The 22,752-nt window shown below is 35.7% G+C and overlaps 13 non-coding genes across 13 annotated transcripts; all 13 read left to right on the forward strand.

The window, feature by feature from the left end:
* Positions 1–213: 213 nt before the first annotated feature.
* On the forward strand, positions 214–285 carry TRNAP-AGG (transfer RNA proline (anticodon AGG)). Its single transcript has one exon. It is a non-coding gene; the product is annotated as a tRNA-Pro (tRNA).
* A 3,377-nt stretch (positions 286–3,662) lies between these two features.
* On the forward strand, positions 3,663–3,734 carry TRNAP-AGG (transfer RNA proline (anticodon AGG)). The gene has a single exon. It is a non-coding gene; the product is annotated as a tRNA-Pro (tRNA).
* Positions 3,735–4,834: 1,100 nt separating this feature from the next.
* On the forward strand, positions 4,835–4,906 carry TRNAP-AGG (transfer RNA proline (anticodon AGG)). Its single transcript has one exon. It is a non-coding gene; the product is annotated as a tRNA-Pro (tRNA).
* Positions 4,907–5,934: 1,028 nt separating this feature from the next.
* TRNAP-AGG (transfer RNA proline (anticodon AGG)) lies at positions 5,935–6,006 on the forward strand. The gene has a single exon. It is a non-coding gene; the product is annotated as a tRNA-Pro (tRNA).
* Positions 6,007–7,110: 1,104 nt separating this feature from the next.
* On the forward strand, positions 7,111–7,182 carry TRNAP-AGG (transfer RNA proline (anticodon AGG)). The gene has a single exon. It is a non-coding gene; the product is annotated as a tRNA-Pro (tRNA).
* Positions 7,183–10,559: 3,377 nt separating this feature from the next.
* On the forward strand, positions 10,560–10,631 carry TRNAP-AGG (transfer RNA proline (anticodon AGG)). Its single transcript has one exon. It is a non-coding gene; the product is annotated as a tRNA-Pro (tRNA).
* A 1,100-nt stretch (positions 10,632–11,731) lies between these two features.
* Positions 11,732–11,803, forward strand: TRNAP-AGG (transfer RNA proline (anticodon AGG)). Its single transcript has one exon. It is a non-coding gene; the product is annotated as a tRNA-Pro (tRNA).
* A 1,028-nt stretch (positions 11,804–12,831) lies between these two features.
* TRNAP-AGG (transfer RNA proline (anticodon AGG)) lies at positions 12,832–12,903 on the forward strand. The gene has a single exon. It is a non-coding gene; the product is annotated as a tRNA-Pro (tRNA).
* A 1,104-nt stretch (positions 12,904–14,007) lies between these two features.
* On the forward strand, positions 14,008–14,079 carry TRNAP-AGG (transfer RNA proline (anticodon AGG)). Its single transcript has one exon. It is a non-coding gene; the product is annotated as a tRNA-Pro (tRNA).
* Positions 14,080–15,107: 1,028 nt separating this feature from the next.
* TRNAP-AGG (transfer RNA proline (anticodon AGG)) lies at positions 15,108–15,179 on the forward strand. The gene has a single exon. It is a non-coding gene; the product is annotated as a tRNA-Pro (tRNA).
* A 1,028-nt stretch (positions 15,180–16,207) lies between these two features.
* On the forward strand, positions 16,208–16,279 carry TRNAP-AGG (transfer RNA proline (anticodon AGG)). The gene has a single exon. It is a non-coding gene; the product is annotated as a tRNA-Pro (tRNA).
* Positions 16,280–17,383: 1,104 nt separating this feature from the next.
* TRNAP-AGG (transfer RNA proline (anticodon AGG)) lies at positions 17,384–17,455 on the forward strand. The gene has a single exon. It is a non-coding gene; the product is annotated as a tRNA-Pro (tRNA).
* A 3,377-nt stretch (positions 17,456–20,832) lies between these two features.
* TRNAP-AGG (transfer RNA proline (anticodon AGG)) lies at positions 20,833–20,904 on the forward strand. The gene has a single exon. It is a non-coding gene; the product is annotated as a tRNA-Pro (tRNA).
* Positions 20,905–22,752: the final 1,848 nt, after the last annotated feature.

A 22,752-nucleotide genomic window follows, 5' to 3' on the forward strand; every position in this document is an offset into this window, starting at 1 on the left:
TTTGACAACAGTCAATATGATTTATCACCATCGTACATAAACCTCAACTGTTAATTCACCCATACAATGAAAATGATATTGGAAAAACAGATCCTATTGAGGAATTTTAAAATCCTCACTTCAAAACGAAAACTTTGTTTCTATTTTGAGAACACAAACGCTGTCTGGCGCGTTAGTCTGGCAATTTTTTTCCTAAAACCCAACTAATGTAATGGCTCGTTGGTCTAGGGGTATGATTCTCGCTTAGGGTGCGAGAGGTCCCGGGTTCAAATCCCGGACGAGCCCAAGCATTTGGTGTTTTTTCTTTTGAAACACGTAGCTTCGAACTGTGTTTAATATAGTCAGCAAAAATCACTTATAGCAAAACCCTTCAAGTGCTCCAAAGAGAAGATGTTGGCATGCCACCATCAATATATATATTTCCTGGTGCTTCTGATATCACCTTTCAAAGCTAACATCTTATATTAATACTCGTTTAGCTTTTACTTAGAAATGTATGAGAGAAATCATAAAAAATGTGTCGTTTTCATTATCAACCATTTAAAATCAATGATTTATCGTAAGTCATTAATGCAAGTCCTAACTGCTCAGATGACGCTTTTAACCCCTTAAGGACACATGACATGTCTGACACGTCATGATCCCCTTTTATTCCAGAAGTTTGGTCCTTAAGGGTTTAAGACTGCAAAGTCTTTCTTAAGACTGCAAAATCTTTGTTAACAACAAACGGGAAAAAATACATGTTTTGACATACGGAATTCTATTTTTATTCATACTTAGACTCGTGCAAATATGTGATGGAGAGGGTAGGTTTGAATCAAATTCCTTCAAGTACACGCCTGAATGTATCGATGAATAAAACTGTAAAGGTAAATTCAAGGCAGTCATTACGTTCGACTGTGGATTCAAGTTATGGAACCAGGTCAACCTCCCCAAACATTATTTTGCACAAGACTATTTATAATTAATTTCTCCTCTGCACATCTTTACTTTATTTTCAACATGGTGATAGCATGCAGAATATGAGAAAGAAAGTTAAATCCTTCATGTGCTTTTCCAACATATATTAGAACCACAAATTTCTCCTAAACCAACAAAGCCCTCATAAACAATTAAGAAATGAATGGACATTTTAAGTCTTCCCCAGCAATTTGACCAGAAGCAGACTCAACTTTGACAACAGTCAATATGATTTATCACCATCGTACATAAACCTCAACTGTTAATTCACCCATACAATGAAAATGATATTGGAAAAACAGATCCTATTGAGGAATTTTAAAATCCTCACTTCAAAACGAAAACTTTGTTTCTATTTTGAGAACACAAACGCTGTCTGGCGCGTTAGTCTGGCAATTTTTTTCCTAAAACCCAACTAATGTAATGGCTCGTTGGTCTAGGGGTATGATTCTTGCTTAGGGTGTGAGAGGTCCCGGGTACAAATCCTGGACGAGCCCAAGCATTTGGTGTTTTTTCTTTTGAAACACGTAGCTTCGAACTGTGTTTAATATAGTCAGCAAAAATCACTTATAGCAAAACCCTTCAAGTGCTCCAAAGAGAAGATGTTGGCATGCCACCATCAATATATATATTTCCTGGTGCTTCTGATATCACCTTTCAAAGCTAACATCTTATATTAATACTCGTTTAGCTTTTACTTAGAAATGTATGAGAGAAATCATAAAAAATGTGTCGTTTTCATTATCAACCATTTAAAATCAATGGTTTATCGTAAGTCATTAATGCAAGTCCTAACTGCTCAGATGACGCTTTTAAGACTGCAAAGTCTTTCTTAAGACTGCAAAATCTTTGTTAACAACAAACAAAGGGGAAAAAAATATATGTTTTGACATACGGAATTCTATTTTTATTCATACTTAGACTTGTGCAAATATGTGATGGAGAGGGTAGGTTTGAATCAAATTTCTTCCAGTACACGCCTGAATGTATCGATGAATAAAACTGTAAAGGTAAATTCAAGGCAGTCGTTACGTTCGACTGTGGATTCAAGTTATGGAACCAGGCCAACCTCCCCAAACATTATTTTGCACAAGACTATTTATAATTAATTTCTCCTCTGCACATCTTTACTTTATTTTCAACATGGTGATAGCATGCAGAATATGAGAAAGAAAGTTAAATCCTTCATGTGCTTTTCCAACATATATTAGAACCACAAATTTCTCCTAAACCAACAAAGCCCTCATAAACAATTAAGAAATGAATGGACATTTTAAGTCTTCCCCAGCAATTTGACCAGAAGCAGACTCAACTTTGACAACAGTCAATATGATTTATCACCATCGTACATAAACCTCAACTGTTAATTCACCCATACAATGAAAATTATATTGGAAAAACAGATCCTATTGAGGAATTTTAAAATCCTCACTTCAAAACGAAAACTTTGTTTCTATTTTGAGAACACAAACGCTGTCTGGCGCGTTAGTCTGGCAATTTTTTTCCTAAAACCCAACTAATGTAATGGCTCGTTGGTCTAGGGGTATGATTCTTGCTTAGGGTGTGAGAGGTCCCGGGTTCAAATCCTGGACGAGCCCAAGCATTTGGTGTTTTTTCTTTTGAAACACGTAGCTTCGAACTGTGTTTAATATAGTCAGCAAAAATCACTTATAGCAAAACCCTTCAAGTGCTCCAAAGAGAAGATGTTGGCATGCCACCATCAATATATATATTTCCTGGTGCTTCTGATATCACCTTTCAAAGCTAACATCTTATATTAATACTCGTTTAGCTTTTACTTAGAAATGTATGAGAGAAATCATAAAAAATGTGTCGTTTTCATTATCAACCATTTAAAATCAATGGTTTATCGTAAGTCATTAATGCAAGTCCTAACTGCTCAGATGACGCTTTTAACCCCTTAAGGACACATGACATGTCTGACACGTCATGATCCCCTTTTATTCCAGAAGTTTGGTCCTTAAGGGGTTAAGACTGCAAAGTCTTTCTTAAGACTGCAAAATCTTTGTTAACAACAAACAAAGGGGAAAAAATACATGTTTTGACATACGGAATTCTATTTTTATTCATACTTAGACTTGTGCAAATATGTGATGGAGAGGGTAGGTTTGAATCAAATTCCTTCCAGTACACGCCTGAATGTATCGATGAATAAAACTGTAAAGGTAAATTCAAGGCAGTCGTTACGTTCGACTGTGGATTCAAGTTATGGAACCAGGCCAACCTCCCCAAACATTATTTTTCACAAGACTATTTATAATTAATTTCTCCTCTGCACATCTTTACTTTATTTTCAACATGGTGATAGCATGCAGAATATGAGAAAGAAAGTTAAATCCTTCATGTGCTTTTCCAACATATATTAGAACCACAAATTTCTCCTAAACCAACAAAGCCCTCATAAACAATTAAGAAATGAATGGACATTTTAAGTCTTCCCCAGCAATTTGACCAGAAGCAGACTCAACTTTGACAACAGTCAATATGATTTATCACCATCGTACATAAACCTCAACTGTTAATTCACCCATACAATGAAAATGATATTGGAAAAACAGATCCTATTGAGGAATTTTAAAATCCTCACTTCAAAACGAAAACTTTGTTTCTATTTTGAGAACACAAACGCTGTCTGGCGCGTTAGTCTGGCAATTTTTTTCCTAAAACCCAACTAATGTAATGGCTCGTTGGTCTAGGGGTATGATTCTCGCTTAGGGTGCGAGAGGTCCCGGGTTCAAATCCCGGACGAGCCCAAGCATTTGGTGTTTTTTCTTTTGAAACACGTAGCTTCGAACTGTGTTTAATATAGTCAGCAAAAATCACTTATAGCAAAACCCTTCAAGTGCTCCAAAAAGAAGATGTTGGCATGCCACCATCAATATATATATTTCCTGGTGCTTCTGATATCACCTTTCAAAGCTAACATCTTATATTAATACTCGTTTAGCTTTTACTTAGAAATGTATGAGAGAAATCATAAAAAATGTGTCGTTTTCATTATCAACCATTTAAAATCAATGATTTATCGTAAGTCATTAATGCAAGTCCTAACTGCTCAGATGACGCTTTTAACCCCTTAAGGACACATGACATGTCTGACACGTCATGATCCCCTTTTATTCCAGAAGTTTGGTCCTTAAGGGTTTAAGACTGCAAAGTCTTTCTTAAGACTGCAAAATCTTTGTTAACAACAAACGGGAAAAAATACATGTTTTGACATACGGAATTCTATTTTTATTCATACTTAGACTTGTGCAAATATGTGATGGAGAGGGTAGGTTTGAATCAAATTCCTTCCAGTACACGCCTGAATGTATCGATGAATAAAACTGTAAAGGTAAATTCAAGGCAGTCGTTACGTTCGACTGTGGATTCAAGTTATGGAACCAGGCCAACCTCCCCAAACATTATTTTGCACAAGACTATTTATAATTAATTTCTCCTCTGCACAACTTTACTTTATTTTCAACATGGTGATAGCATGCAGAATATGAGAAAGAAAGTTAAATCCTTCATGTGCTTTTCCAACATATATTAGAACCACAAATTTCTCCTAAACCAACAAAGCCCTCATAAACAATTAAGAAATGAATGGACATTTTAAGTCTTCCCCAGCAATTTGACCAGAAGCAGACTCAACTTTGACAACAGTCAATATGATTTATCACCATCGTACATAAACCTCAACTGTTAATTCACCCATACAATGAAAATGATATTGGAAAAACAGATCCTATTGAGGAATTTTAAAATCCTCACTTCAAAACGAAAACTTTGTTTCTATTTTGAGAACACAAACGCTGTCTGACGCGTTAGTCTGGCAATTTTTTTCCTAAAATCCAACTAATGTAATGGCTCGTTGGTCTAGGGGTATGATTCTCGCTTAGGGTGCGAGAGGTCCCGGGTTCAAATCCCGGACGAGCCCAAGCATTTGGTGTTTTTTCTTTTGAAACACGTAGCTTCGAACTGTGTTTAATATAGTCAGCAAAAATCACTTATAGCAAAACCCTTCAAGTGCTCCAAAGAGAAGATGTTGGCATGCCACCATCAATATATATATTTCCTGGTGCTTCTGATATCACCTTTCAAAGCTAACATCTTATATTAATACTCGTTTAGCTTTTACTTAGAAATGTATGAGAGAAATCATAAAAAATGTGTCGTTTTCATTATCAACCATTTAAAATCAATGGTTTATCGTACGTCATTAATGCAAGTCCTAACTGCTCAGATGACGCTTTTAAGACTGCAAAGTCTTTCTTAAGACTGCAAAATCTTTGTTAACAACAAACAAAGGGGAAAAAATATATGTTTTGACATACGGAATTCTATTTTTATTCATACTTAGACTTGTGCAAATATGTGATGGAGAGGGTAGGTTTGAATCAAATTCCTTCCAGTACACGCCTGAATGTATCGATGAATAAAACTGTAAAGGTAAATTCAAGGCAGTCGTTACGTTCGACTGTGGATTCAAGTTATGGAACCAGGCCAACCTCCCCAAACATTATTTTGCACAAGACTATTTATAATTAATTTCTCCTCTGCACAACTTTACTTTATTTTCAACATGGTGATAGCATGCAGAATATGAGAAAGAAAGTTAAATCCTTCATGTGCTTTTCCAACATATATTAGAACCACAAATTTCTCCTAAACCAACAAAGCCCTCATAAACAATTAAGAAATGAATGGACATTTTAAGTCTTCCCCAGCAATTTGACCAGAAGCAGACTCAACTTTGACAACAGTCAATATGATTTATCACCATCGTACATAAACCTCAACTGTTAATTCACCCATACAATGAAAATGATATTGGAAAAACAGATCCTATTGAGGAATTTTAAAATCCTCACTTCAAAACGAAAACTTTGTTTCTATTTTGAGAACACAAACGCTGTCTGGCGCGTTAGTCTGGCAATTTTTTTCCTAAAATCCAACTAATGTAATGGCTCGTTGGTCTAGGGGTATGATTCTCGCTTAGGGTGCGAGAGGTCCCGGGTTCAAATCCCGGACGAGCCCAAGCATTTGGTGTTTTTTCTTTTGAAACACGTAGCTTCGAACTGTGTTTAATATAGTCAGCAAAAATCACTTATAGCAAAACCCTTCAAGTGCTCCAAAGAGAAGATGTTGGCATGCCACCATCAATATATATATTTCCTGGTGCTTCTGATATCACCTTTCAAAGCTAACATCTTATATTAATACTCGTTTAGCTTTTACTTAGAAATGTATGAGAGAAATCATAAAAAATGTGTCGTTTTCATTATCAACCATTTAAAATCAATGGTTTATCGTAAGTCATTAATGCAAGTCCTAACTGCTCAGATGACGCTTTTAACCCCTTAAGGACACATGACATGTCTGACACGTCATGATCCCCTTTTATTCCAGAAGTTTGGTCCTTAAGGGGTTAAGACTGCAAAGTCTTTCTTAAGACTGCAAAATCTTTGTTAACAACAAACAAAGGGGAAAAAATACATGTTTTGACATACGGAATTCTATTTTTATTCATACTTAGACTTGTGCAAATATGTGATGGAGAGGGTAGGTTTGAATCAAATTCCTTCCAGTACACGCCTGAATGTATCGATGAATAAAACTGTAAAGGTAAATTCAAGGCAGTCGTTACGTTCGACTGTGGATTCAAGTTATGGAACCAGGCCAACCTCCCCAAACATTATTTTTCACAAGACTATTTATAATTAATTTCTCCTCTGCACATCTTTACTTTATTTTCAACATGGTGATAGCATGCAGAATATGAGAAAGAAAGTTAAATCCTTCATGTGCTTTTCCAACATATATTAGAACCACAAATTTCTCCTAAACCAACAAAGCCCTCATAAACAATTAAGAAATGAATGGACATTTTAAGTCTTCCCCAGCAATTTGACCAGAAGCAGACTCAACTTTGACAACAGTCAATATGATTTATCACCATCGTACATAAACCTCAACTGTTAATTCACCCATACAATGAAAATGATATTGGAAAAACAGATCCTATTGAGGAATTTTAAAATCCTCACTTCAAAACGAAAACTTTGTTTCTATTTTGAGAACACAAACGCTGTCTGGCGCGTTAGTCTGGCAATTTTTTTCCTAAAACCCAACTAATGTAATGGCTCGTTGGTCTAGGGGTATGATTCTCGCTTAGGGTGCGAGAGGTCCCGGGTTCAAATCCCGGACGAGCCCAAGCATTTGGTGTTTTTTCTTTTGAAACACGTAGCTTCGAACTGTGTTTAATATAGTCAGCAAAAATCACTTATAGCAAAACCCTTCAAGTGCTCCAAAGAGAAGATGTTGGCATGCCACCATCAATATATATATTTCCTGGTGCTTCTGATATCACCTTTCAAAGCTAACATCTTATATTAATACTCGTTTAGCTTTTACTTAGAAATGTATGAGAGAAATCATAAAAAATGTGTCGTTTTCATTATCAACCATTTAAAATCAATGATTTATCGTAAGTCATTAATGCAAGTCCTAACTGCTCAGATGACGCTTTTAACCCCTTAAGGACACATGACATGTCTGACACGTCATGATCCCCTTTTATTCCAGAAGTTTGGTCCTTAAGGGTTTAAGACTGCAAAGTCTTTCTTAAGACTGCAAAATCTTTGTTAACAACAAACGGGAAAAAATACATGTTTTGACATACGGAATTCTATTTTTATTCATACTTAGACTCGTGCAAATATGTGATGGAGAGGGTAGGTTTGAATCAAATTCCTTCAAGTACACGCCTGAATGTATCGATGAATAAAACTGTAAAGGTAAATTCAAGGCAGTCATTACGTTCGACTGTGGATTCAAGTTATGGAACCAGGTCAACCTCCCCAAACATTATTTTGCACAAGACTATTTATAATTAATTTCTCCTCTGCACATCTTTACTTTATTTTCAACATGGTGATAGCATGCAGAATATGAGAAAGAAAGTTAAATCCTTCATGTGCTTTTCCAACATATATTAGAACCACAAATTTCTCCTAAACCAACAAAGCCCTCATAAACAATTAAGAAATGAATGGACATTTTAAGTCTTCCCCAGCAATTTGACCAGAAGCAGACTCAACTTTGACAACAGTCAATATGATTTATCACCATCGTACATAAACCTCAACTGTTAATTCACCCATACAATGAAAATGATATTGGAAAAACAGATCCTATTGAGGAATTTTAAAATCCTCACTTCAAAACGAAAACTTTGTTTCTATTTTGAGAACACAAACGCTGTCTGGCGCGTTAGTCTGGCAATTTTTTTCCTAAAACCCAACTAATGTAATGGCTCGTTGGTCTAGGGGTATGATTCTTGCTTAGGGTGTGAGAGGTCCCGGGTACAAATCCTGGACGAGCCCAAGCATTTGGTGTTTTTTCTTTTGAAACACGTAGCTTCGAACTGTGTTTAATATAGTCAGCAAAAATCACTTATAGCAAAACCCTTCAAGTGCTCCAAAGAGAAGATGTTGGCATGCCACCATCAATATATATATTTCCTGGTGCTTCTGATATCACCTTTCAAAGCTAACATCTTATATTAATACTCGTTTAGCTTTTACTTAGAAATGTATGAGAGAAATCATAAAAAATGTGTCGTTTTCATTATCAACCATTTAAAATCAATGGTTTATCGTAAGTCATTAATGCAAGTCCTAACTGCTCAGATGACGCTTTTAAGACTGCAAAGTCTTTCTTAAGACTGCAAAATCTTTGTTAACAACAAACAAAGGGGAAAAAAATATATGTTTTGACATACGGAATTCTATTTTTATTCATACTTAGACTTGTGCAAATATGTGATGGAGAGGGTAGGTTTGAATCAAATTTCTTCCAGTACACGCCTGAATGTATCGATGAATAAAACTGTAAAGGTAAATTCAAGGCAGTCGTTACGTTCGACTGTGGATTCAAGTTATGGAACCAGGCCAACCTCCCCAAACATTATTTTGCACAAGACTATTTATAATTAATTTCTCCTCTGCACATCTTTACTTTATTTTCAACATGGTGATAGCATGCAGAATATGAGAAAGAAAGTTAAATCCTTCATGTGCTTTTCCAACATATATTAGAACCACAAATTTCTCCTAAACCAACAAAGCCCTCATAAACAATTAAGAAATGAATGGACATTTTAAGTCTTCCCCAGCAATTTGACCAGAAGCAGACTCAACTTTGACAACAGTCAATATGATTTATCACCATCGTACATAAACCTCAACTGTTAATTCACCCATACAATGAAAATTATATTGGAAAAACAGATCCTATTGAGGAATTTTAAAATCCTCACTTCAAAACGAAAACTTTGTTTCTATTTTGAGAACACAAACGCTGTCTGGCGCGTTAGTCTGGCAATTTTTTTCCTAAAACCCAACTAATGTAATGGCTCGTTGGTCTAGGGGTATGATTCTTGCTTAGGGTGTGAGAGGTCCCGGGTTCAAATCCTGGACGAGCCCAAGCATTTGGTGTTTTTTCTTTTGAAACACGTAGCTTCGAACTGTGTTTAATATAGTCAGCAAAAATCACTTATAGCAAAACCCTTCAAGTGCTCCAAAGAGAAGATGTTGGCATGCCACCATCAATATATATATTTCCTGGTGCTTCTGATATCACCTTTCAAAGCTAACATCTTATATTAATACTCGTTTAGCTTTTACTTAGAAATGTATGAGAGAAATCATAAAAAATGTGTCGTTTTCATTATCAACCATTTAAAATCAATGGTTTATCGTAAGTCATTAATGCAAGTCCTAACTGCTCAGATGACGCTTTTAACCCCTTAAGGACACATGACATGTCTGACACGTCATGATCCCCTTTTATTCCAGAAGTTTGGTCCTTAAGGGGTTAAGACTGCAAAGTCTTTCTTAAGACTGCAAAATCTTTGTTAACAACAAACAAAGGGGAAAAAATACATGTTTTGACATACGGAATTCTATTTTTATTCATACTTAGACTTGTGCAAATATGTGATGGAGAGGGTAGGTTTGAATCAAATTCCTTCCAGTACACGCCTGAATGTATCGATGAATAAAACTGTAAAGGTAAATTCAAGGCAGTCGTTACGTTCGACTGTGGATTCAAGTTATGGAACCAGGCCAACCTCCCCAAACATTATTTTTCACAAGACTATTTATAATTAATTTCTCCTCTGCACATCTTTACTTTATTTTCAACATGGTGATAGCATGCAGAATATGAGAAAGAAAGTTAAATCCTTCATGTGCTTTTCCAACATATATTAGAACCACAAATTTCTCCTAAACCAACAAAGCCCTCATAAACAATTAAGAAATGAATGGACATTTTAAGTCTTCCCCAGCAATTTGACCAGAAGCAGACTCAACTTTGACAACAGTCAATATGATTTATCACCATCGTACATAAACCTCAACTGTTAATTCACCCATACAATGAAAATGATATTGGAAAAACAGATCCTATTGAGGAATTTTAAAATCCTCACTTCAAAACGAAAACTTTGTTTCTATTTTGAGAACACAAACGCTGTCTGGCGCGTTAGTCTGGCAATTTTTTTCCTAAAACCCAACTAATGTAATGGCTCGTTGGTCTAGGGGTATGATTCTCGCTTAGGGTGCGAGAGGTCCCGGGTTCAAATCCCGGACGAGCCCAAGCATTTGGTGTTTTTTCTTTTGAAACACGTAGCTTCGAACTGTGTTTAATATAGTCAGCAAAAATCACTTATAGCAAAACCCTTCAAGTGCTCCAAAAAGAAGATGTTGGCATGCCACCATCAATATATATATTTCCTGGTGCTTCTGATATCACCTTTCAAAGCTAACATCTTATATTAATACTCGTTTAGCTTTTACTTAGAAATGTATGAGAGAAATCATAAAAAATGTGTCGTTTTCATTATCAACCATTTAAAATCAATGATTTATCGTAAGTCATTAATGCAAGTCCTAACTGCTCAGATGACGCTTTTAACCCCTTAAGGACACATGACATGTCTGACACGTCATGATCCCCTTTTATTCCAGAAGTTTGGTCCTTAAGGGTTTAAGACTGCAAAGTCTTTCTTAAGACTGCAAAATCTTTGTTAACAACAAACGGGAAAAAATACATGTTTTGACATACGGAATTCTATTTTTATTCATACTTAGACTCGTGCAAATATGTGATGGAGAGGGTAGGTTTGAATCAAATTCCTTCAAGTACACGCCTGAATGTATCGATGAATAAAACTGTAAAGGTAAATTCAAGGCAGTCATTACGTTCGACTGTGGATTCAAGTTATGGAACCAGGTCAACCTCCCCAAACATTATTTTGCACAAGACTATTTATAATTAATTTCTCCTCTGCACATCTTTACTTTATTTTCAACATGGTGATAGCATGCAGAATATGAGAAAGAAAGTTAAATCCTTCATGTGCTTTTCCAACATATATTAGAACCACAAATTTCTCCTAAACCAACAAAGCCCTCATAAACAATTAAGAAATGAATGGACATTTTAAGTCTTCCCCAGCAATTTGACCAGAAGCAGACTCAACTTTGACAACAGTCAATATGATTTATCACCATCGTACATAAACCTCAACTGTTAATTCACCCATACAATGAAAATGATATTGGAAAAACAGATCCTATTGAGGAATTTTAAAATCCTCACTTCAAAACGAAAACTTTGTTTCTATTTTGAGAACACAAACGCTGTCTGGCGCGTTAGTCTGGCAATTTTTTTCCTAAAACCCAACTAATGTAATGGCTCGTTGGTCTAGGGGTATGATTCTCGCTTAGGGTGCGAGAGGTCCCGGGTTCAAATCCCGGACGAGCCCAAGCATTTGGTGTTTTTTCTTTTGAAACACGTAGCTTCGAACTGTGTTTAATATAGTCAGCAAAAATCACTTATAGCAAAACCCTTCAAGTGCTCCAAAGAGAAGATGTTGGCATGCCACCATCAATATATATATTTCCTGGTGCTTCTGATATCACCTTTCAAAGCTAACATCTTATATTAATACTCGTTTAGCTTTTACTTAGAAATGTATGAGAGAAATCATAAAAAATGTGTCGTTTTCATTATCAACCATTTAAAATCAATGGTTTATCGTACGTCATTAATGCAAGTCCTAACTGCTCAGATGACGCTTTTAAGACTGCAAAGTCTTTCTTAAGACTGCAAAATCTTTGTTAACAACAAACAAAGGGGAAAAAATATATGTTTTGACATACGGAATTCTATTTTTATTCATACTTAGACTTGTGCAAATATGTGATGGAGAGGGTAGGTTTGAATCAAATTCCTTCCAGTACACGCCTGAATGTATCGATGAATAAAACTGTAAAGGTAAATTCAAGGCAGTCGTTACGTTCGACTGTGGATTCAAGTTATGGAACCAGGCCAACCTCCCCAAACATTATTTTGCACAAGACTATTTATAATTAATTTCTCCTCTGCACAACTTTACTTTATTTTCAACATGGTGATAGCATGCAGAATATGAGAAAGAAAGTTAAATCCTTCATGTGCTTTTCCAACATATATTAGAACCACAAATTTCTCCTAAACCAACAAAGCCCTCATAAACAATTAAGAAATGAATGGACATTTTAAGTCTTCCCCAGCAATTTGACCAGAAGCAGACTCAACTTTGACAACAGTCAATATGATTTATCACCATCGTACATAAACCTCAACTGTTAATTCACCCATACAATGAAAATGATATTGGAAAAACAGATCCTATTGAGGAATTTTAAAATCCTCACTTCAAAACGAAAACTTTGTTTCTATTTTGAGAACACAAACGCTGTCTGGCGCGTTAGTCTGGCAATTTTTTTCCTAAAATCCAACTAATGTAATGGCTCGTTGGTCTAGGGGTATGATTCTCGCTTAGGGTGCGAGAGGTCCCGGGTTCAAATCCCGGACGAGCCCAAGCATTTGGTGTTTTTTCTTTTGAAACACGTAGCTTCGAACTGTGTTTAATATAGTCAGCAAAAATCACTTATAGCAAAACCCTTCAAGTGCTCCAAAGAGAAGATGTTGGCATGCCACCATCAATATATATATTTCCTGGTGCTTCTGATATCACCTTTCAAAGCTAACATCTTATATTAATACTCGTTTAGCTTTTACTTAGAAATGTATGAGAGAAATCATAAAAAATGTGTCGTTTTCATTATCAACCATTTAAAATCAATGGTTTATCGTAAGTCATTAATGCAAGTCCTAACTGCTCAGATGACGCTTTTAACCCCTTAAGGACACATGACATGTCTGACACGTCATGATCCCCTTTTATTCCAGAAGTTTGGTCCTTAAGGGGTTAAGACTGCAAAGTCTTTCTTAAGACTGCAAAATCTTTGTTAACAACAAACAAAGGGGAAAAAATACATGTTTTGACATACGGAATTCTATTTTTATTCATACTTAGACTTGTGCAAATATGTGATGGAGAGGGTAGGTTTGAATCAAATTCCTTCCAGTACACGCCTGAATGTATCGATGAATAAAACTGTAAAGGTAAATTCAAGGCAGTCGTTACGTTCGACTGTGGATTCAAGTTATGGAACCAGGCCAACCTCCCCAAACATTATTTTTCACAAGACTATTTATAATTAATTTCTCCTCTGCACATCTTTACTTTATTTTCAACATGGTGATAGCATGCAGAATATGAGAAAGAAAGTTAAATCCTTCATGTGCTTTTCCAACATATATTAGAACCACAAATTTCTCCTAAACCAACAAAGCCCTCATAAACAATTAAGAAATGAATGGACATTTTAAGTCTTCCCCAGCAATTTGACCAGAAGCAGACTCAACTTTGACAACAGTCAATATGATTTATCACCATCGTACATAAACCTCAACTGTTAATTCACCCATACAATGAAAATGATATTGGAAAAACAGATCCTATTGAGGAATTTTAAAATCCTCACTTCAAAACGAAAACTTTGTTTCTATTTTGAGAACACAAACGCTGTCTGGCGCGTTAGTCTGGCAATTTTTTTCCTAAAACCCAACTAATGTAATGGCTCGTTGGTCTAGGGGTATGATTCTCGCTTAGGGTGCGAGAGGTCCCGGGTTCAAATCCCGGACGAGCCCAAGCATTTGGTGTTTTTTCTTTTGAAACACGTAGCTTCGAACTGTGTTTAATATAGTCAGCAAAAATCACTTATAGCAAAACCCTTCAAGTGCTCCAAAGAGAAGATGTTGGCATGCCACCATCAATATATATATTTCCTGGTGCTTCTGATATCACCTTTCAAAGCTAACATCTTATATTAATACTCGTTTAGCTTTTACTTAGAAATGTATGAGAGAAATCATAAAAAATGTGTCGTTTTCATTATCAACCATTTAAAATCAATGGTTTATCGTACGTCATTAATGCAAGTCCTAACTGCTCAGATGACGCTTTTAAGACTGCAAAGTCTTTCTTAAGACTGCAAAATCTTTGTTAACAACAAACAAAGGGGAAAAAATATATGTTTTGACATACGGAATTCTATTTTTATTCATACTTAGACTTGTGCAAATATGTGATGGAGAGGGTAGGTTTGAATCAAATTCCTTCCAGTACACGCCTGAATGTATCGATGAATAAAACTGTAAAGGTAAATTCAAGGCAGTCGTTACGTTCGACTGTGGATTCAAGTTATGGAACCAGGCCAACCTCCCCAAACATTATTTTGCACAAGACTATTTATAATTAATTTCTCCTCTGCACAACTTTACTTTATTTTCAACATGGTGATAGCATGCAGAATATGAGAAAGAAAGTTAAATCCTTCATGTGCTTTTCCAACATATATTAGAACCACAAATTTCTCCTAAACCAACAAAGCCCTCATAAACAATTAAGAAATGAATGGACATTTTAAGTCTTCCCCAGCAATTTGACCAGAAGCAGACTCAACTTTGACAACAGTCAATATGATTTATCACCATCGTACATAAACCTCAACTGTTAATTCACCCATACAATGAAAATGATATTGGAAAAACAGATCCTATTGAGGAATTTTAAAATCCTCACTTCAAAACGAAAACTTTGTTTCTATTTTGAGAACACAAACGCTGTCTGACGCGTTAGTCTGGCAATTTTTTTCCTAAAATCCAACTAATGTAATGGCTCGTTGGTCTAGGGGTATGATTCTCGCTTAGGGTGCGAGAGGTCCCGGGTTCAAATCCCGGACGAGCCCAAGCATTTGGTGTTTTTTCTTTTGAAACACGTAGCTTCGAACTGTGTTTAATATAGTCAGCAAAAATCACTTATAGCAAAACCCTTCAAGTGCTCCAAAGAGAAGATGTTGGCATGCCACCATCAATATATATATTTCCTGGTGCTTCTGATATCACCTTTCAAAGCTAACATCTTATATTAATACTCGTTTAGCTTTTACTTAGAAATGTATGAGAGAAATCATAAAAAATGTGTCGTTTTCATTATCAACCATTTAAAATCAATGGTTTATCGTACGTCATTAATGCAAGTCCTAACTGCTCAGATGACGCTTTTAAGACTGCAAAGTCTTTCTTAAGACTGCAAAATCTTTGTTAACAACAAACAAAGGGGAAAAAATATATGTTTTGACATACGGAATTCTATTTTTATTCATACTTAGACTTGTGCAAATATGTGATGGAGAGGGTAGGTTTGAATCAAATTCCTTCCAGTACACGCCTGAATGTATCGATGAATAAAACTGTAAAGGTAAATTCAAGGCAGTCGTTACGTTCGACTGTGGATTCAAGTTATGGAACCAGGCCAACCTCCCCAAACATTATTTTGCACAAGACTATTTATAATTAATTTCTCCTCTGCACAACTTTACTTTATTTTCAACATGGTGATAGCATGCAGAATATGAGAAAGAAAGTTAAATCCTTCATGTGCTTTTCCAACATATATTAGAACCACAAATTTCTCCTAAACCAACAAAGCCCTCATAAACAATTAAGAAATGAATGGACATTTTAAGTCTTCCCCAGCAATTTGACCAGAAGCAGACTCAACTTTGACAACAGTCAATATGATTTATCACCATCGTACATAAACCTCAACTGTTAATTCACCCATACAATGAAAATGATATTGGAAAAACAGATCCTATTGAGGAATTTTAAAATCCTCACTTCAAAACGAAAACTTTGTTTCTATTTTGAGAACACAAACGCTGTCTGGCGCGTTAGTCTGGCAATTTTTTTCCTAAAATCCAACTAATGTAATGGCTCGTTGGTCTAGGGGTATGATTCTCGCTTAGGGTGCGAGAGGTCCCGGGTTCAAATCCCGGACGAGCCCAAGCATTTGGTGTTTTTTCTTTTGAAACACGTAGCTTCGAACTGTGTTTAATATAGTCAGCAAAAATCACTTATAGCAAAACCCTTCAAGTGCTCCAAAGAGAAGATGTTGGCATGCCACCATCAATATATATATTTCCTGGTGCTTCTGATATCACCTTTCAAAGCTAACATCTTATATTAATACTCGTTTAGCTTTTACTTAGAAATGTATGAGAGAAATCATAAAAAATGTGTCGTTTTCATTATCAACCATTTAAAATCAATGGTTTATCGTAAGTCATTAATGCAAGTCCTAACTGCTCAGATGACGCTTTTAACCCCTTAAGGACACATGACATGTCTGACACGTCATGATCCCCTTTTATTCCAGAAGTTTGGTCCTTAAGGGGTTAAGACTGCAAAGTCTTTCTTAAGACTGCAAAATCTTTGTTAACAACAAACAAAGGGGAAAAAATACATGTTTTGACATACGGAATTCTATTTTTATTCATACTTAGACTTGTGCAAATATGTGATGGAGAGGGTAGGTTTGAATCAAATTCCTTCCAGTACACGCCTGAATGTATCGATGAATAAAACTGTAAAGGTAAATTCAAGGCAGTCGTTACGTTCGACTGTGGATTCAAGTTATGGAACCAGGCCAACCTCCCCAAACATTATTTTTCACAAGACTATTTATAATTAATTTCTCCTCTGCACATCTTTACTTTATTTTCAACATGGTGATAGCATGCAGAATATGAGAAAGAAAGTTAAATCCTTCATGTGCTTTTCCAACATATATTAGAACCACAAATTTCTCCTAAACCAACAAAGCCCTCATAAACAATTAAGAAATGAATGGACATTTTAAGTCTTCCCCAGCAATTTGACCAGAAGCAGACTCAACTTTGACAACAGTCAATATGATTTATCACCATCGTACATAAACCTCAACTGTTAATTCACCCATACAATGAAAATGATATTGGAAAAACAGATCCTATTGAGGAATTTTAAAATCCTCACTTCAAAACGAAAACTTTGTTTCTATTTTGAGAACACAAACGCTGTCTGGCGCGTTAGTCTGGCAATTTTTTTCCTAAAACCCAACTAATGTAATGGCTCGTTGGTCTAGGGGTATGATTCTCGCTTAGGGTGCGAGAGGTCCCGGGTTCAAATCCCGGACGAGCCCAAGCATTTGGTGTTTTTTCTTTTGAAACACGTAGCTTCGAACTGTGTTTAATATAGTCAGCAAAAATCACTTATAGCAAAACCCTTCAAGTGCTCCAAAGAGAAGATGTTGGCATGCCACCATCAATATATATATTTCCTGGTGCTTCTGATATCACCTTTCAAAGCTAACATCTTATATTAATACTCGTTTAGCTTTTACTTAGAAATGTATGAGAGAAATCATAAAAAATGTGTCGTTTTCATTATCAACCATTTAAAATCAATGATTTATCGTAAGTCATTAATGCAAGTCCTAACTGCTCAGATGACGCTTTTAACCCCTTAAGGACACATGACATGTCTGACACGTCATGATCCCCTTTTATTCCAGAAGTTTGGTCCTTAAGGGTTTAAGACTGCAAAGTCTTTCTTAAGACTGCAAAATCTTTGTTAACAACAAACGGGAAAAAATACATGTTTTGACATACGGAATTCTATTTTTATTCATACTTAGACTCGTGCAAATATGTGATGGAGAGGGTAGGTTTGAATCAAATTCCTTCAAGTACACGCCTGAATGTATCGATGAATAAAACTGTAAAGGTAAATTCAAGGCAGTCATTACGTTCGACTGTGGATTCAAGTTATGGAACCAGGTCAACCTCCCCAAACATTATTTTGCACAAGACTATTTATAATTAATTTCTCCTCTGCACATCTTTACTTTATTTTCAACATGGTGATAGCATGCAGAATATGAGAAAGAAAGTTAAATCCTTCATGTGCTTTTCCAACATATATTAGAACCACAAATTTCTCCTAAACCAACAAAGCCCTCATAAACAATTAAGAAATGAATGGACATTTTAAGTCTTCCCCAGCAATTTGACCAGAAGCAGACTCAACTTTGACAACAGTCAATATGATTTATCACCATCGTACATAAACCTCAACTGTTAATTCACCCATACAATGAAAATGATATTGGAAAAACAGATCCTATTGAGGAATTTTAAAATCCTCACTTCAAAACGAAAACTTTGTTTCTATTTTGAGAACACAAACGCTGTCTGGCGCGTTAGTCTGGCAATTTTTTTCCTAAAACCCAACTAATGTAATGGCTCGTTGGTCTAGGGGTATGATTCTTGCTTAGGGTGTGAGAGGTCCCGGGTACAAATCCTGGACGAGCCCAAGCATTTGGTGTTTTTTCTTTTGAAACACGTAGCTTCGAACTGTGTTTAATATAGTCAGCAAAAATCACTTATAGCAAAACCCTTCAAGTGCTCCAAAGAGAAGATGTTGGCATGCCACCATCAATATATATATTTCCTGGTGCTTCTGATATCACCTTTCAAAGCTAACATCTTATATTAATACTCGTTTAGCTTTTACTTAGAAATGTATGAGAGAAATCATAAAAAATGTGTCGTTTTCATTATCAACCATTTAAAATCAATGGTTTATCGTAAGTCATTAATGCAAGTCCTAACTGCTCAGATGACGCTTTTAAGACTGCAAAGTCTTTCTTAAGACTGCAAAATCTTTGTTAACAACAAACAAAGGGGAAAAAAATATATGTTTTGACATACGGAATTCTATTTTTATTCATACTTAGACTTGTGCAAATATGTGATGGAGAGGGTAGGTTTGAATCAAATTTCTTCCAGTACACGCCTGAATGTATCGATGAATAAAACTGTAAAGGTAAATTCAAGGCAGTCGTTACGTTCGACTGTGGATTCAAGTTATGGAACCAGGCCAACCTCCCCAAACATTATTTTGCACAAGACTATTTATAATTAATTTCTCCTCTGCACATCTTTACTTTATTTTCAACATGGTGATAGCATGCAGAATATGAGAAAGAAAGTTAAATCCTTCATGTGCTTTTCCAACATATATTAGAACCACAAATTTCTCCTAAACCAACAAAGCCCTCATAAACAATTAAGAAATGAATGGACATTTTAAGTCTTCCCCAGCAATTTGACCAGAAGCAGACTCAACTTTGACAACAGTCAATATGATTTATCACCATCGTACATAAACCTCAACTGTTAATTCACCCATACAATGAAAATTATATTGGAAAAACAGATCCTATTGAGGAATTTTAAAATCCTCACTTCAAAACGAAAACTTTGTTTCTATTTTGAGAACACAAACGCTGTCTGGCGCGTTAGTCTGGCAATTTTTTTCCTAAAGCCCAACTAATGTAATGGCTCGTTGGTCTAGGGGTATGATTCTTGCTTAGGGTGTGAGAGGTCCCGGGTTCAAATCCTGGACGAGCCCAAGCATTTGGTGTTTTTTCTTTTGAAACACGTAGCTTCGAACTGTGTTTAATATAGTCAGCAAAAATCACTTATAGCAAAACCCTTCAAGTGCTCCAAAGAGAAGATGTTGGCATGCCACCATCAATATATATATTTCCTGGTGCTTCTGATATCACCTTTCAAAGCTAACATCTTATATTAATACTCGTTTAGCTTTTACTTAGAAATGTATGAGAGAAATCATAAAAAATGTGTCGTTTTCATTATCAACCATTTAAAATCAATGGTTTATCGTAAGTCATTAATGCAAGTCCTAACTGCTCAGATGACGCTTTTAACCCCTTAAGGACACATGACATGTCTGACACGTCATGATCCCCTTTTATTCCAGAAGTTTGGTCCTTAAGGGGTTAAGACTGCAAAGTCTTTCTTAAGACTGCAAAATCTTTGTTAACAACAAACAAAGGGGAAAAAATACATGTTTTGACATACGGAATTCTATTTTTATTCATACTTAGACTTGTGCAAATATGTGATGGAGAGGGTAGGTTTGAATCAAATTCCTTCCAGTACACGCCTGAATGTATCGATGAATAAAACTGTAAAGGTAAATTCAAGGCAGTCGTTACGTTCGACTGTGGATTCAAGTTATGGAACCAGGCCAACCTCCCCAAACATTATTTTTCACAAGACTATTTATAATTAATTTCTCCTCTGCACATCTTTACTTTATTTTCAACATGGTGATAGCATGCAGAATATGAGAAAGAAAGTTAAATCCTTCATGTGCTTTTCCAACATATATTAGAACCACAAATTTCTCCTAAACCAACAAAGCCCTCATAAACAATTAAGAAATGAATGGACATTTTAAGTCTTCCCCAGCAATTTGACCAGAAGCAGACTCAACTTTGACAACAGTCAATATGATTTATCACCATCGTACATAAACCTCAACTGTTAATTCACCCATACAATGAAAATGATATTGGAAAAACAGATCCTATTGAGGAATTTTAAAATCCTCACTTCAAAACGAAAACTTTGTTTCTATTTTGAGAACACAAACGCTGTCTGGCGCGTTAGTCTGGCAATTTTTTTCCTAAAACCCAACTAATGTAATGGCTCGTTGGTCTAGGGGTATGATTCTCGCTTAGGGTGCGAGAGGTCCCGGGTTCAAATCCCGGACGAGCCCAAGCATTTGGTGTTTTTTCTTTTGAAACACGTAGCTTCGAACTGTGTTTAATATAGTCAGCAAAAATCACTTATAGCAAAACCCTTCAAGTGCTCCAAAGAGAAGATGTTGGCATGCCACCATCAATATATATATTTCCTGGTGCTTCTGATATCACCTTTCAAAGCTAACATCTTATATTAATACTCGTTTAGCTTTTACTTAGAAATGTATGAGAGAAATCATAAAAAATGTGTCGTTTTCATTATCAACCATTTAAAATCAATGATTTATCGTAAGTCATTAATGCAAGTCCTAACTGCTCAGATGACGCTTTTAACCCCTTAAGGACACATGACATGTCTGACACGTCATGATCCCCTTTTATTCCAGAAGTTTGGTCCTTAAGGGTTTAAGACTGCAAAGTCTTTCTTAAGACTGCAAAATCTTTGTTAACAACAAACGGGAAAAAATACATGTTTTGACATACGGAATTCTATTTTTATTCATACTTAGACTCGTGCAAATATGTGATGGAGAGGGTAGGTTTGAATCAAATTCCTTCAAGTACACGCCTGAATGTATCGATGAATAAAACTGTAAAGGTAAATTCAAGGCAGTCATTACGTTCGACTGTGGATTCAAGTTATGGAACCAGGTCAACCTCCCCAAACATTATTTTGCACAAGACTATTTATAATTAATTTCTCCTCTGCACATCTTTACTTTATTTTCAACATGGTGATAGCATGCAGAATATGAGAAAGAAAGTTAAATCCTTCATGTGCTTTTCCAACATATATTAGAACCACAAATTTCTCCTAAACCAACAAAGCCCTCATAAACAATTAAGAAATGAATGGACATTTTAAGTCTTCCCCAGCAATTTGACCAGAAGCAGACTCAACTTTGACAACAGTCAATATGATTTATCACCATCGTACATAAACCTCAACTGTTAATTCACCCATACAATGAAAATGATATTGGAAAAACAGATCCTATTGAGGAATTTTAAAATCCTCACTTCAAAACGAAAACTTTGTTTCTATTTTGAGAACACAAACGCTGTCTGGCGCGTTAGTCTGGCAATTTTTTTCCTAAAACCCAACTAATGTAATGGCTCGTTGGTCTAGGGGTATGATTCTTGCTTAGGGTGTGAGAGGTCCCGGGTTCAAATCCTGGACGAGCCCAAGCATTTGGTGTTTTTTCTTTTGAAACACGTAGCTTCGAACTGTGTTTAATATAGTCAGCAAAAATCACTTATAGCAAAACCCTTCAAGTGCTCCAAAGAGAAGATGTTGGCATGCCACCATCAATATATATATTTCCTGGTGCTTCTGATATCACCTTTCAAAGCTAACATCTTATATTAATACTCGTTTAGCTTTTACTTAGAAATGTATGAGAGAAATCATAAAAAATGTGTCGTTTTCATTATCAACCATTTAAAATCAATGGTTTATCGTAAGTCATTAATGCAAGTCCTAACTGCTCAGATGACGCTTTTAAGACTGCAAAGTCTTTCTTAAGACTGCAAAATCTTTGTTAACAACAAACAAAGGGGAAAAAAATATATGTTTTGACATACGGAATTCTATTTTTATTCATACTTAGACTTGTGCAAATATGTGATGGAGAGGGTAGGTTTGAATCAAATTTCTTCCAGTACACGCCTGAATGTATCGATGAATAAAACTGTAAAGGTAAATTCAAGGCAGTCGTTACGTTCGACTGTGGATTCAAGTTATGGAACCAGGCCAACCTCCCCAAACATTATTTTGCACAAGACTATTTATAATTAATTTCTCCTCTGCACATCTTTACTTTATTTTCAACATGGTGATAGCATGCAGAATATGAGAAAGA

This window comes from Pelobates fuscus, chromosome 6 (assembly GCF_036172605.1).
Source record: "Pelobates fuscus isolate aPelFus1 chromosome 6, aPelFus1.pri, whole genome shotgun sequence".
Taxonomy (NCBI): Eukaryota; Metazoa; Chordata; class Amphibia; order Anura; family Pelobatidae; genus Pelobates; species Pelobates fuscus.